At 38.6% G+C, this 11,180-nt stretch overlaps 1 long non-coding RNA gene across 1 annotated transcript; it reads right to left on the bottom strand.

The window, feature by feature from the left end:
- Window positions 1-6,388: 6,388 nt before the first annotated feature.
- LOC137234279 (uncharacterized) lies at window positions 6,389-7,203 on the bottom strand. Its single transcript, XR_010947762.1, has 2 exons — window positions 6,797-7,203; window positions 6,389-6,740 (listed from the first exon to the last, which is right to left on the bottom strand). It is a non-coding gene; the product is annotated as an uncharacterized lncRNA (long non-coding RNA).
- Window positions 7,204-11,180: the final 3,977 nt, after the last annotated feature.

The raw sequence follows: 11,180 nt of genomic DNA on the forward strand, positions 1-11,180 counted from the left end.
AAATGCCTTTGTTATGTCTACAGAGGGACTTGCACAACATTTTTTATCATCAATTGACTTATAAATAAAGGAAGAAAATCTAGAAGAGCATCTTCAGTAGAAAACCCGGACATAAAACCAAATTGCTTAGGGCTAAAAAATTTAACTTCGTTTAAATAGGACAGCACCCTATTTTTCACTGCTTTCTCAAGAATTTTTGAGATTGAAGATAAAAGAGATATGGGCCTGTAGTTATTTTTGTCATTTTTATTCCCTTTTTAAATAATGGTATAACCGCATTTTAAGTGAGCAGGAAAAACTCCAGAGGCTATACTTAAATTAAATAAATGTTCTAAAATATCAACAATGTTAAATGTTATGCTCTTTAACGTTCGATTTGATATGTTGTCATTACCACATGAATTAGAGTTACTTAGAGATTTAATTATATTAATAATTTCTGCGCCTTTAATTGCATCAAAGAAAAAACTGTTACTCGACGGAAAGAATTCGGTATGTATTGGGTTTGTATAGCAGGTGCAGGGCTTAGGATTACTGCTTAAATCGGAGGCTTTTCCTACGTTGACAAAGAAATCATTGAGTTCGTTTCCAACTTCCTGAGGCTCCGACACATCTACACCATTCACGTTTAATATGAGTGAGACGCACTTTCTTTTATAATTACGGTTTGTTATTCTATTTACAGCATCCCATTCTTTTTTGGAGATGCCCTGCGTTATGAAAAGGAGGTTTTGAAAATATTTATCTCGCCTTGTACGTATTTCTTTGTTTACCCTTTTAGTCAACATACGCGCACGATTTCTTAGCTTAGTATTCGCCGGATGCCTGTTGTTTCTTTTCCGTAACGTGTTTTTCAGCCTGACCTTTTTTAATACAGTTTGAGTGATCCAAGGTTTAAGTGTTAAAGTTGATCTTTTAGGAAAAATAGAAATACTTGAGTAGTTTATGTGCATCGTAAGTGTTTCCATAAAAAAATTATATGCTTCGTCTACATTTGACTCATTTAAAACTGTTTCCCATCAAAGCGAAGTGTTTCATTTAAAACATAAAAATTTATTTTCTTAACTCCTTCCTCGCAATTGGTAATTCGCCTATTTGCATTTAAATTAGTAAGTTGAATTCCGGTCATACAATGGTCCAAAATTCCAAAGTCAATGTTTATACCAGCATGCATATTCTCTTCAATATTACTAAATCTACCATAACCATGGTCTATACAGGTCCCTGATTCTGGCCTAGTAACCTCATGAATGAAGGAAAATAAACCATGTTCTGCAAGGAGCGCAAGATAGTTGTCTAGCATAGAATTGGTGCTCATTAAATCAAAATTAAAATCGCCTAATATAACAATATTTGGTGCTTTTTCTCTACTTAAAAAAGAGAGAATTCCTCATGGAACAATTTAAAAGTGAAATCTATACAGACATACATAATAAGCTTCTATTATTGGTTAATAAAATTAAATAAAAAGTAAAAAATAAATTGACTGTAAAGAAATATAACGCTTTATAAGTTCATTGTAATCTTTAACGATAATTAGGCTTCTTCGTCTGCGACAAAAAAATTCCATATTGTACATAATTATATATTTTTAACATTAAAACTTTACACCTAAATTATTAAATCTTACAGTTTATATCACAGTCCTAATTGATCTAATAAAAGCGTTTATCAAGAGTCTTAAAATCAGTCCACATGTCAAATTTGAAGATTCTAGGTGTATTATCAGGTTTTTTGTGTTTTCCAAAATTAGCAGCAAATCCATGGCCATATAAGCTCATAATTTAAAAGGGCATGTGTCCTGAACAACCGGTTTCGCAGGGTCGAAAACCAACCAGAAATGATGCCGAAGGGGTCCTCAAATGATCCCGAAATAGTTTCAAAAAATTCTCGAAATTACTCTGACTGGATCCCGGACGGATCCCGAAAACCATCCAGAAATGATGCCGGAAGAACCCTAAATGATCCCCAAAAAGATCCGAAAAAGTGCCGAAATAACCCTAATCCCAAAATGACCTTGACATAGTCCAGAAAAAGTCCCGAAATTACCCCGACGGTATGCCGGACGGATCCGGAAAACTACCCAGAAATGATATCGGATGGGTCCCAGAATGATACCGAAATAGTCCCGATATGACCCTGACGGGATCCCGGACGGATCCCAAAAACCACCGAGAATTGATCTCTGAAGGGTACGCAAATGATCCAGAAATCGTCCATAAAAATTCCCGAAATTACCCCGACGGGATGCCGGACGGAAGGGCCCCAAAATCTTCCCGAAAAAGTCCCGAAATTACCCGAACGGGATCCCGAATACCATCCTGGAATGATCCCGGAAGGATCCCCAAATTATCCCGGAATAGTCCCGTAAAACTCCCAAAATAACCCCGACGGGATCCCAGACGGATACCGAAAACCATTCGGAAATGATGCCGGAAGGAAATCATCTCGAAATAGTCCCCCCAAAAAGTCCCAAAATTACCCTAACGGCATACCGAAACCATTCAAGAAATGATCCCGAAAAAGTCCCGAAATTAACCTCACGAGAACCCGAAGGTCATCCAGAAATGGTACCGGAAGGATCCCCAAAAGATCTGTTTGTTAATAAGGCAGCAGGCGTGTTGGAGCGATTGAAAAGTTACAAAGAAACATACAGATAAAGTTAGTAAAAGCGTGCTAATAAAAACAGTTGAAGGAGGGTGGATGGCGGGAGGAGACGGAGAGCTCCACCGATCGTTTTTCCGAAATTGTTTAGATCTCGATCTGTATGAGCCAGATACTAAAAATTATTGATTTAGGAGAACATTTATATAGAGTTGTAACAATTTATAGGTTTTGCGCCAGAGGGGAAGAGAAGGGGGAGGGGGGCGGAGGGTGTCACTGCTCATTTTGTATGCCCTCGACTTATTTGACCTATTGAGTTTGTAATATTGGTGAAGGTCAGTAAAGGTAAAGTTATAATGCGTAAAAATTATTAAAAAGTAATTTTTCGAAGGTGTCGTGGGAACCCCACCCCCTTTCCATGTCCGAAAAAAATTTCTCTAGTAGACTGTTGTCTGTTTCCCAAATTTCATCAAAATCCGTGTAGTCGTTCTGGCGTGATTCAGTCACAAAGACGAAAAAATATAATAATTAAATTTTAACTGTTCCCAGGGGGCGGGGACCTCCCCCTTTTGAAAAATATATAGCTAGTAGATGCTTCTAGACTATTGGCTATACGTGTGCCAAATTTCATCCAAATCTGTTCAGCCGTTCTTGCGTGACTGAGGCACAAAGACAAACGTCTGGACATCCAAACATCCAAACATACAAATATCCAAACTTTCCCATTTATAATATATATTAGATTGTTCTCAATAAAACCGTTAAACTTAAATATTTTTTATTAATTATTTTGTTTTGTTTAATATTAATAGTTTCGCTGAAATTTCACCTGATCCTGGAATGGTCCAGAAGAAATTATTGTGAAGAGCGGGTGGAACATTATCACTTTCACTGGGTGCTTTTAAGCTTGCTCCGTTTAAGATGACGTTAACGACTTCCCTCTAGAATCTAAGCTCTCTCTGAACAATTGTTCGTTCTGACAGAAATTTCACCGGTCTTGAAACTTTCCGTCTTTCGCTAAATTTTGTGTAACATTTTACATTTTTCTTATGGATCTTATAATGTTTAAACTTTAAGCTGGATATGTTAACATTTCGTTAAACAGCAAAGTCGTTTGTCCTAATTAATATCGGAAATTGCGGTGTTCGTATTTGAAATCAATACAAAGATTTTCAAAAAAAATCGAGCAGCCTTAGTAGATCACGCGCTTTTTTTTCAAGATAGTTAAATACAGCTTTTAAGTAAACCGTACGATGTTGCTCAAATTAAATTTTACCATTGTAGCTTTATAATGATGGAAATATCCCGTCAGTATTGAATTATCACAGAATTATATTTTATTTTGAAATAATTTTTTTTTTACCGTAGGCTCATTCCATTTCAAGACACCCGGTCCGCGCAGGACATGATTTCTGATTTTGATGAAAGTTTAATATGGTGTTCTTTGGTCAAAATAATGAAACACGTGTTTTTTGTTGCCTCATAGAAATATTTTTTTCGGATTTATCGGTAATTGAATTCCATAAAATGCAATCGATATTTTATTCACCTATTTTTTCAACTGTCAATAACTTTGCCAAAAATTAACCGATTCTCATGATTTTTTCTTTGAAATGTTCGTTATTATATTTACTTTTATGTAAATTTATAAACAATAGCATATAGTTAAAAAAAATGTTTAGTATTTAGTAAAAATTTATGACTTTTTTTCAAAAATTATTATTTCAAAAAAAAAAAAGCTTATTTTGTTTGCCTATTCTTTTTATATACTTAGTAAACAGCATATATTTCAACTTAGCTAAATGCCCATTAGCCAAAATTCGTTGTTTCCGAAATATAATTTTTTGAATGTTAAACTTTTTTTCGCCATATATTGATGCAATACATATCAGCATACAACGAGATCAATGCCAAATGCTTAAAATTAATAAAAATATCACATTTATTATTGAAGACATTCATTTGTTGTTATTTTTCAGAATTACGGTGATTTTGTATTTGCACATCATTTGCCGCCGTTTTACTACAAAATCACTGTAATTCTGAAAAATAACAACAAATGAATGTTTTCAATAATAAATGTGATATTTTTATTAATTTTAAGCATTTGGCATTGATCTCGTTGTATGCTGATATGTATTGCAATAACATATGGCGAAAAAATTATATTTCGGAAACAACGAATTTTGGCTAATGGGTATTTAGCCGAGTTGAAATATATGCTGTTTACTCAGTATAGAAAAAGGTTAGGGAAAAATTAAGATTTTTTTTGAAATATTAATTTTTGAATAAAAGTCACAAATTTTTACTAAATACTAAAATTTTTTTTAAACTATGCTATTGTTTACAAATTTAAATAAAATTAAACGTAATAGCGAACATTTCAAAGAAAAAATCATAAAAATCGGTTAATTCTTGACAAAGCAATTGTATGCTGATATGCATTGGATCAATATATAGGCGAAAAAAAGTTTAATATTTCGAAAACAACGAATTTTGGCTAACAAGCATTTGGGCAAGTTGAAATATAAATTGTTTAGATACTCAATATAGAAAAAGTTTAAACAAAAAAAAAAGATAACCTTTTTTGAGATATTAATTTTTGAAAAAAGTCATAAATTTTTACTAAATACTAAAAAAGAAATTTTTAAACTATATGCTATTGTTTATAAATTTATATAAAAGTAAATATAATAACGAACATTTCAAAGAAAAATCATGAGAATCGGTTAATTTTTGACAAAGTTATTGACAGTTGAATTGGTGAACGAAATATCGATTGCATTTTATAGAATTCAATTGCCGATAAATCCGAAAAAAAATTTTTATGAAGCAAAAAAAAAACACGTGTTTCATTATTTTGACCAAAGAACAACATATTAAAATTTCATCAAAATCAAAAATCATGTCCTGCGGGGACCGGGTGTCTTGAAATGGAATGAGCCTGTAGTATTAGTCGCGGTCAAAAGAAGTAGAGGCTGACGGATAGACCGATGAATGGATGAGCAAGGCTTACTTAATTTTTTTTTTCGGTTGAGAATACTGATTTTTCGGTTGACTTAAGTCACGGCGGCCACCGTGGTGTGATGGGTAGCGTGCTCCGCCTATCACACCGTATGCCCTGGGTTCAACTCCCGGGCAAAGCAACATCAAAATTTTAGAAATAAGATTTTTCAATTAGAAGAAAATTTTTCTAAGCGGGGTCGCCCCTCGGCAGTGTTTGGCAAGCACTCCGGGTGTATTTCTGCCATGAAAAGCTCTCAGTGAAAACTCATCTGCTTTGCAGATGCCGTTCGGAGTCGGCATAAAACATGTAGGTCCCGTCCGGCCAATTTGTAGGGAAAATCAAGAGGAGCACGACGCAAATTGGAAGAGAAGCTCGGCCTTAGATCTCTTCGGAGGTTATCGCGCCTTACATTTATTTTTTTATTTATAAGTAAGATATCGAATAAAATCGCTAGACACTACCACCGATAAAGTCAATAGTGTTTACCGAAAAAATCTGATTTTTTTTCGTGAAGTTCATTGGCATTGCTCAGTATAAAATTAAAAATGCATTCATTTTCTTCTGTGTCTTAACGCTCTCCTTTGAAAAACTTTCTGCCGTGTAGTCCAGGTAACATTGCAGATATTTTCAATTTCAATTCTAAACATAAAGTAAATTCACAATAGCTCTTTCTACCATTCTTTAGTCAAACAATTATACACATATTTCGGAGAATAACTTTGATTTCGTTATACAAACAAGTGCTTAGTGATTTGTTCAATATTGACAAAACCTAAATTTACGATTTTAATAATTTTATATTAAATCAAAGAATGTTATTCTTGTTTGATTTATGACTGCTTAAGTCTCATATATGTGTTGTGATGTTTGCTATTCGTTACCCCTGTTGCTTTCGCTTAATCCACAATAACAAAAACAGCGCCAATTGTATTAAAAACTTATAATGTACCATTATTACAAAGCCATTCAATGCCCGTCTTTCGGTACCCACATGTGATGGTAATTGAATGATATATATATATTTAGGTGTTATTTATCCATATTTGGTAAGACCATCTTCGAACAAGCTGGGACAAACCATTTCCCAAATGTATTGTTGTAAATAAACACTGATTATTTTTGTCCATTTCTAAAGTAATATTTTAGTCAAAAACATATATACTGTTTAATGCATACAACGTTTACATTTTTGTTAGCACATTTTGTCATGCACATACACATGTCCCATATTTAATGTTGCTATGTAGGTATTCAAATGCTTTGTTTGAGTATTACATGTCCTTATAACGCATGCATTTATTTATTTTTTATTTTATATGTGGCCGTGATAATTTAGACATGTATTTTCTTTCCCGTCTCATTGTTACTAAGTAATAAAATAATTAGTGATACGCATTATGTTTCCATTTTCTATTGCATAATGTATTTCTCAATTACACTTCAGTCTCCAGAATTGTTACCGCCAGCTTAAAATTTAAAAATTTAAAAAGTGCTATAAGTATCATATAAATTAAAATACAAATCGGAAGGGAATTAAAGTTAAAAATATATAAAAAGCTCCATTATTGGGTTATAAACTATAGAGTCCGAATGGAGCCGAAAAACACTATTTTTGAGCTCTTTAAACGTAATAAAAGACAGAAACCATATCAAGGCGGCAATCTGTAATGAGATTAACATGAAGATACTGGGTGCATCGCTATGGCACCACATATATTTGAAAGATATGACCAGTGTTACCATTTAAGCTTTTTTCAAGCTAGATTTAGCTTTTTTCTCTGTTTAGCTTGAAAAATGTATGTTAAGTTTTATTTATTAAAAAAAAAAAAAACAGATGGGAGCTACACCACGCGGCCGGAAGATACGAGCAAAGTATTACTCGAAACACACCTTCCTGACTGCAAAGCAGGCTATCAATCACCACCCATAATGGCAGATTTGCCAACTATCAGCGGTAATGAAAAAAGCCTAGCAACAAAGCTCACCTCTGTGAAACGAGTGCAATGGGCTCTGTCTAATTTTAGCCCATTCAAGTCACCAGGACCGGATGGTGTCTACCCTTCTCTGTTACAGCAAGGGATAAAGCATATAGCCCCAGATCTTTCCTCTTTATATAAGGCACACTACTGCTCGGCCATATCCCGATCAGGTGGGCAGAAGTTAGGGTAGTATTCTTATCAAAGCCAGGGAAACCCGAGCAACTGCCCTCGTCGTATCGACCAATAAGCCTCAGTTCGTTTCTTCTAAAAGGTATGGAGAAAATCTTAGATCCGCATATCAGGGAGGTCAATCTAAATAAACGCCCTCTATGTAGGAATCAGTTCGCCTACCGGTCAGAGAAATCCACGGAGACGGCTATCCATAGTCTCACGGTAAAAATCGAAAAGGCTCTGGAGTCTAAAAATATAGCCCTCTGCGCTTTTATTGATATATCAGGGGCTTTCGATAACACAACACATCAAGCTATCGAGCAGGCTATGATTGACAAGGACATAAGCCCTATCGCTTCCCAAGGCAGTCGGTTCTATGTACCGGAGCGACTCCGGATTTTTCCCGACCAAGGACTGTCATTTCAGTGTAACTCCATTTAATTTGTTGCGTCCCTCCCACAAATTGTCATCCCCCAGCAGCTCCTTGCAGCAGGACTGCTCCATATTCTCTTGCTCCGGAAAGGTATCGAATCCAATCCGGGTCCGTCTCCTGACCCCGGTCCTGAGAAATGGTTTTGCTGCATCTGCCGGAAAATAATCTTTTTAGGACGGCCATACTCTGTTCAGTGTGTCTCCTGTAAGGGATGGTTGCATCGGACAGGTTGTTCTGGGCTTGATCCCAAAACCCGACGTCCACGTAACTTTTATAAATCTTTTGTGGCTCCTTACTGTTCAAGCCCAAGGGCGTCTCGTAGTCTACGCCTAAGCGTCCCCCCTCCCTACCTGTCAGTAGCACCGCTGTTCAGCAAGCCACAACAAGTACCCGCTGCTGCTCGCGCCCCACGGCGCCAAAAACTCAAACAGCTCCTACCACTCATAACTACTATCTTCGTAGTAAAGTCGGTAGCAATGCTGCGCATCAGCCCCTGCCTCCGCCCCCCCCCCCTTTTCCGGCAGCAATCGTGTAGGTCAGGGAAACAGACTCTTAGTCCCTACCTCCGTTTGCACCGTTTGCCAGCACAGAATATATATGTTTGCGACATCCGCCCAATGAAGCTCCTGCCTTGGGTGGTCCCACTTTCCTAGATGTTATGGACTCCGCGACGGCAACCCCCCGACGGGTTTCATCGCGCCATGTTGCCAGGTCGCAAATCCAAATTATGGGGGTACCCCAATGCTTGCCCAAGGACACCCAGTCCCAGGGCCACAACAGCAATTGCGTCCTGGCCTTCCTCAACCCAGGCGTAGTCACCCGTCACTTACCCCCAGAGTGGCGACGTCTCCTCCTATGCACTTCAGAATTCTGCAGTTAAACTGTAATGGACTAAATGGGAAGATCACGGATTCAAGAGAATAAACTCACAGCAAGATCTGCATTGCAGACCTGCTCTGGGTATAATGTCCACAGAAAAGATCGCGAGAGCGGAAATGGAGGCGGCCTCGCATTTATCATACACCACTCTGTGCAATATTATATATTTGATCCTGGCATCGACCGTCTTAGAACGTCAAGGCCAATCTGTCCGGTCAGGCGATGCAAACCTAGAAATCATCAACATCTACATCCCTCCTGCCACCTATTGCCCCAGTGGATACCGCCCTAATATCAGCGCCTTACTCACTGGCAACAATCGCATTATCTTAGGCGATTTCAATGCCCATCACGATCTATGGCATTCAAATTTACGGGCGGACAGTAGGGGTGAGATGTTGGCGGATCAAATAGAAGAAACGAAGTTCTGCACAATAAACGGAGACGCCCCCACACGTATGGTAGGAAGCTGTCACAGTTCGCCAGATATCTCAATCGTGAGCGCAGAACTCTTAAACTGCGTCAACTGGCAGCCGATGGTAACATTGGCATCCGACCACCTGCCTATACTTATTTCGCTCGAGCGAACCGCCGACTTCATCGTCACAGAAAATCGCACTTTCATAAACCTCAAAAAAGGAAAGTGGGAAGAATATAAATCTTTTACAGACAACCTCTTTGCTGCCCTCCTAATCCCGACTGATGCCCGCCAAGGGGAGCGTGCCTTCCGCAAGGTTATTGAATCCGCCTCGGCACGTTTCATTCCCGCCGGGAGAATTCCCGAAATCCGGCCCACTTCCCGGCCGAGGCCGCAAACTTAGTGAGAGAACGTGACCTTATAAGACAGCTTGATCCAGGCGACCCCCAAATAAGGGATATAAACCAACGCATCAGATTACTTGTGGATGAACACAAGCGGGTGAAACGGGAGGAGCACCAAAGAGGTTGTAAGCTCTCTACAGGTGTGGGTAAACTTTGGTCCACCGTAAAGTCCCTATCGAATCCGACTAAGTACAAAGACAAAGTTTCCATCGCTTTTGGCGACAAAGTGCTGTCGGATGCGAAAAAATGCGCGAGCGCTTTCTGCCGACAATATATAATGCATTCTACGGTCGACAAAGATAGACGGAGGGCCAACAGCATGCACATAGACACAAATTCAGTGCGTCACCAATCACCATCAGCGCTAAAGAGGTTGAGGACGCCATTGGTCGCGCTAAACCATCCAAAGCAGTGGGCCTAGACGGCATAGCCATGCCGATGCTTAAAAGCCTAGGGAAAGAGGGTCTCAAATATTTAGCACATGTCTTCAACTCTTTCCACCTTTGTCATACCCGAGAAATGGAAAACTGCCAAGGTGGTCCCGCTACTAAAGCCTGGTAAACCAGCTAACATAGGAGAGTCGTATCGTCCGATATCTCTCCTATCGCCAGTAGCAAAGACGCCTGAAGCCATTTTGCTCCCTTATTTCCAAGCGAATTTGCAGCTAGCCTGTCATCAGCCTGGCTTCAGAAAACTCCATACCACGCGCTAAATGCCATTAGCACCCAGATAAATTGCGGTTTAAATCAATACCGCCACCATAGAACAGTACTCGTAGTGCTAGACCTATCAAAAGCTTATAATACGGTCAACCATGGCTCGTTACTGCAAGACCTGGAAGGGTTTACCCTTCCCCCATGTCTTAAAAGGTTGACCGCAAATTATCTGGGTGGTCGGCAGGCATCGGTGCAATTTAGAAACGAAACATCAAAACCAAGGAGAATTAAACAAGGGGTACCACAGGGTGGTGTCCTATCCCCACTTCTGCTTAATTTCTACATATCTAAGCTGCCTTCACCACCGGAAGGAGTCGCAATCGTTTCCTACACCGATGACTGCACAATAATGGCCACAGACCCAGGCCCACAGATCGATGAGATATGCAATAGAATAAACGGCTACCTCCCTGATCTCTCCAGTTTTTTGCCTCGCGAAACCTTGCAATATCACCGACTAAATCTTCCGCGACCTTATTTACAACATGGACGTCCCAAATGTCGACCATTTTGGACATCCACGTCGATGGCACTACGCTACCGACTGTCCTACACCCCAAAATCTTGGG

The sequence above is a fragment of the Eurosta solidaginis genome, chromosome X, assembly GCF_040869045.1.
Source record: "Eurosta solidaginis isolate ZX-2024a chromosome X, ASM4086904v1, whole genome shotgun sequence".
NCBI classification, from domain to species: Eukaryota; Metazoa; Arthropoda; class Insecta; order Diptera; family Tephritidae; genus Eurosta; species Eurosta solidaginis.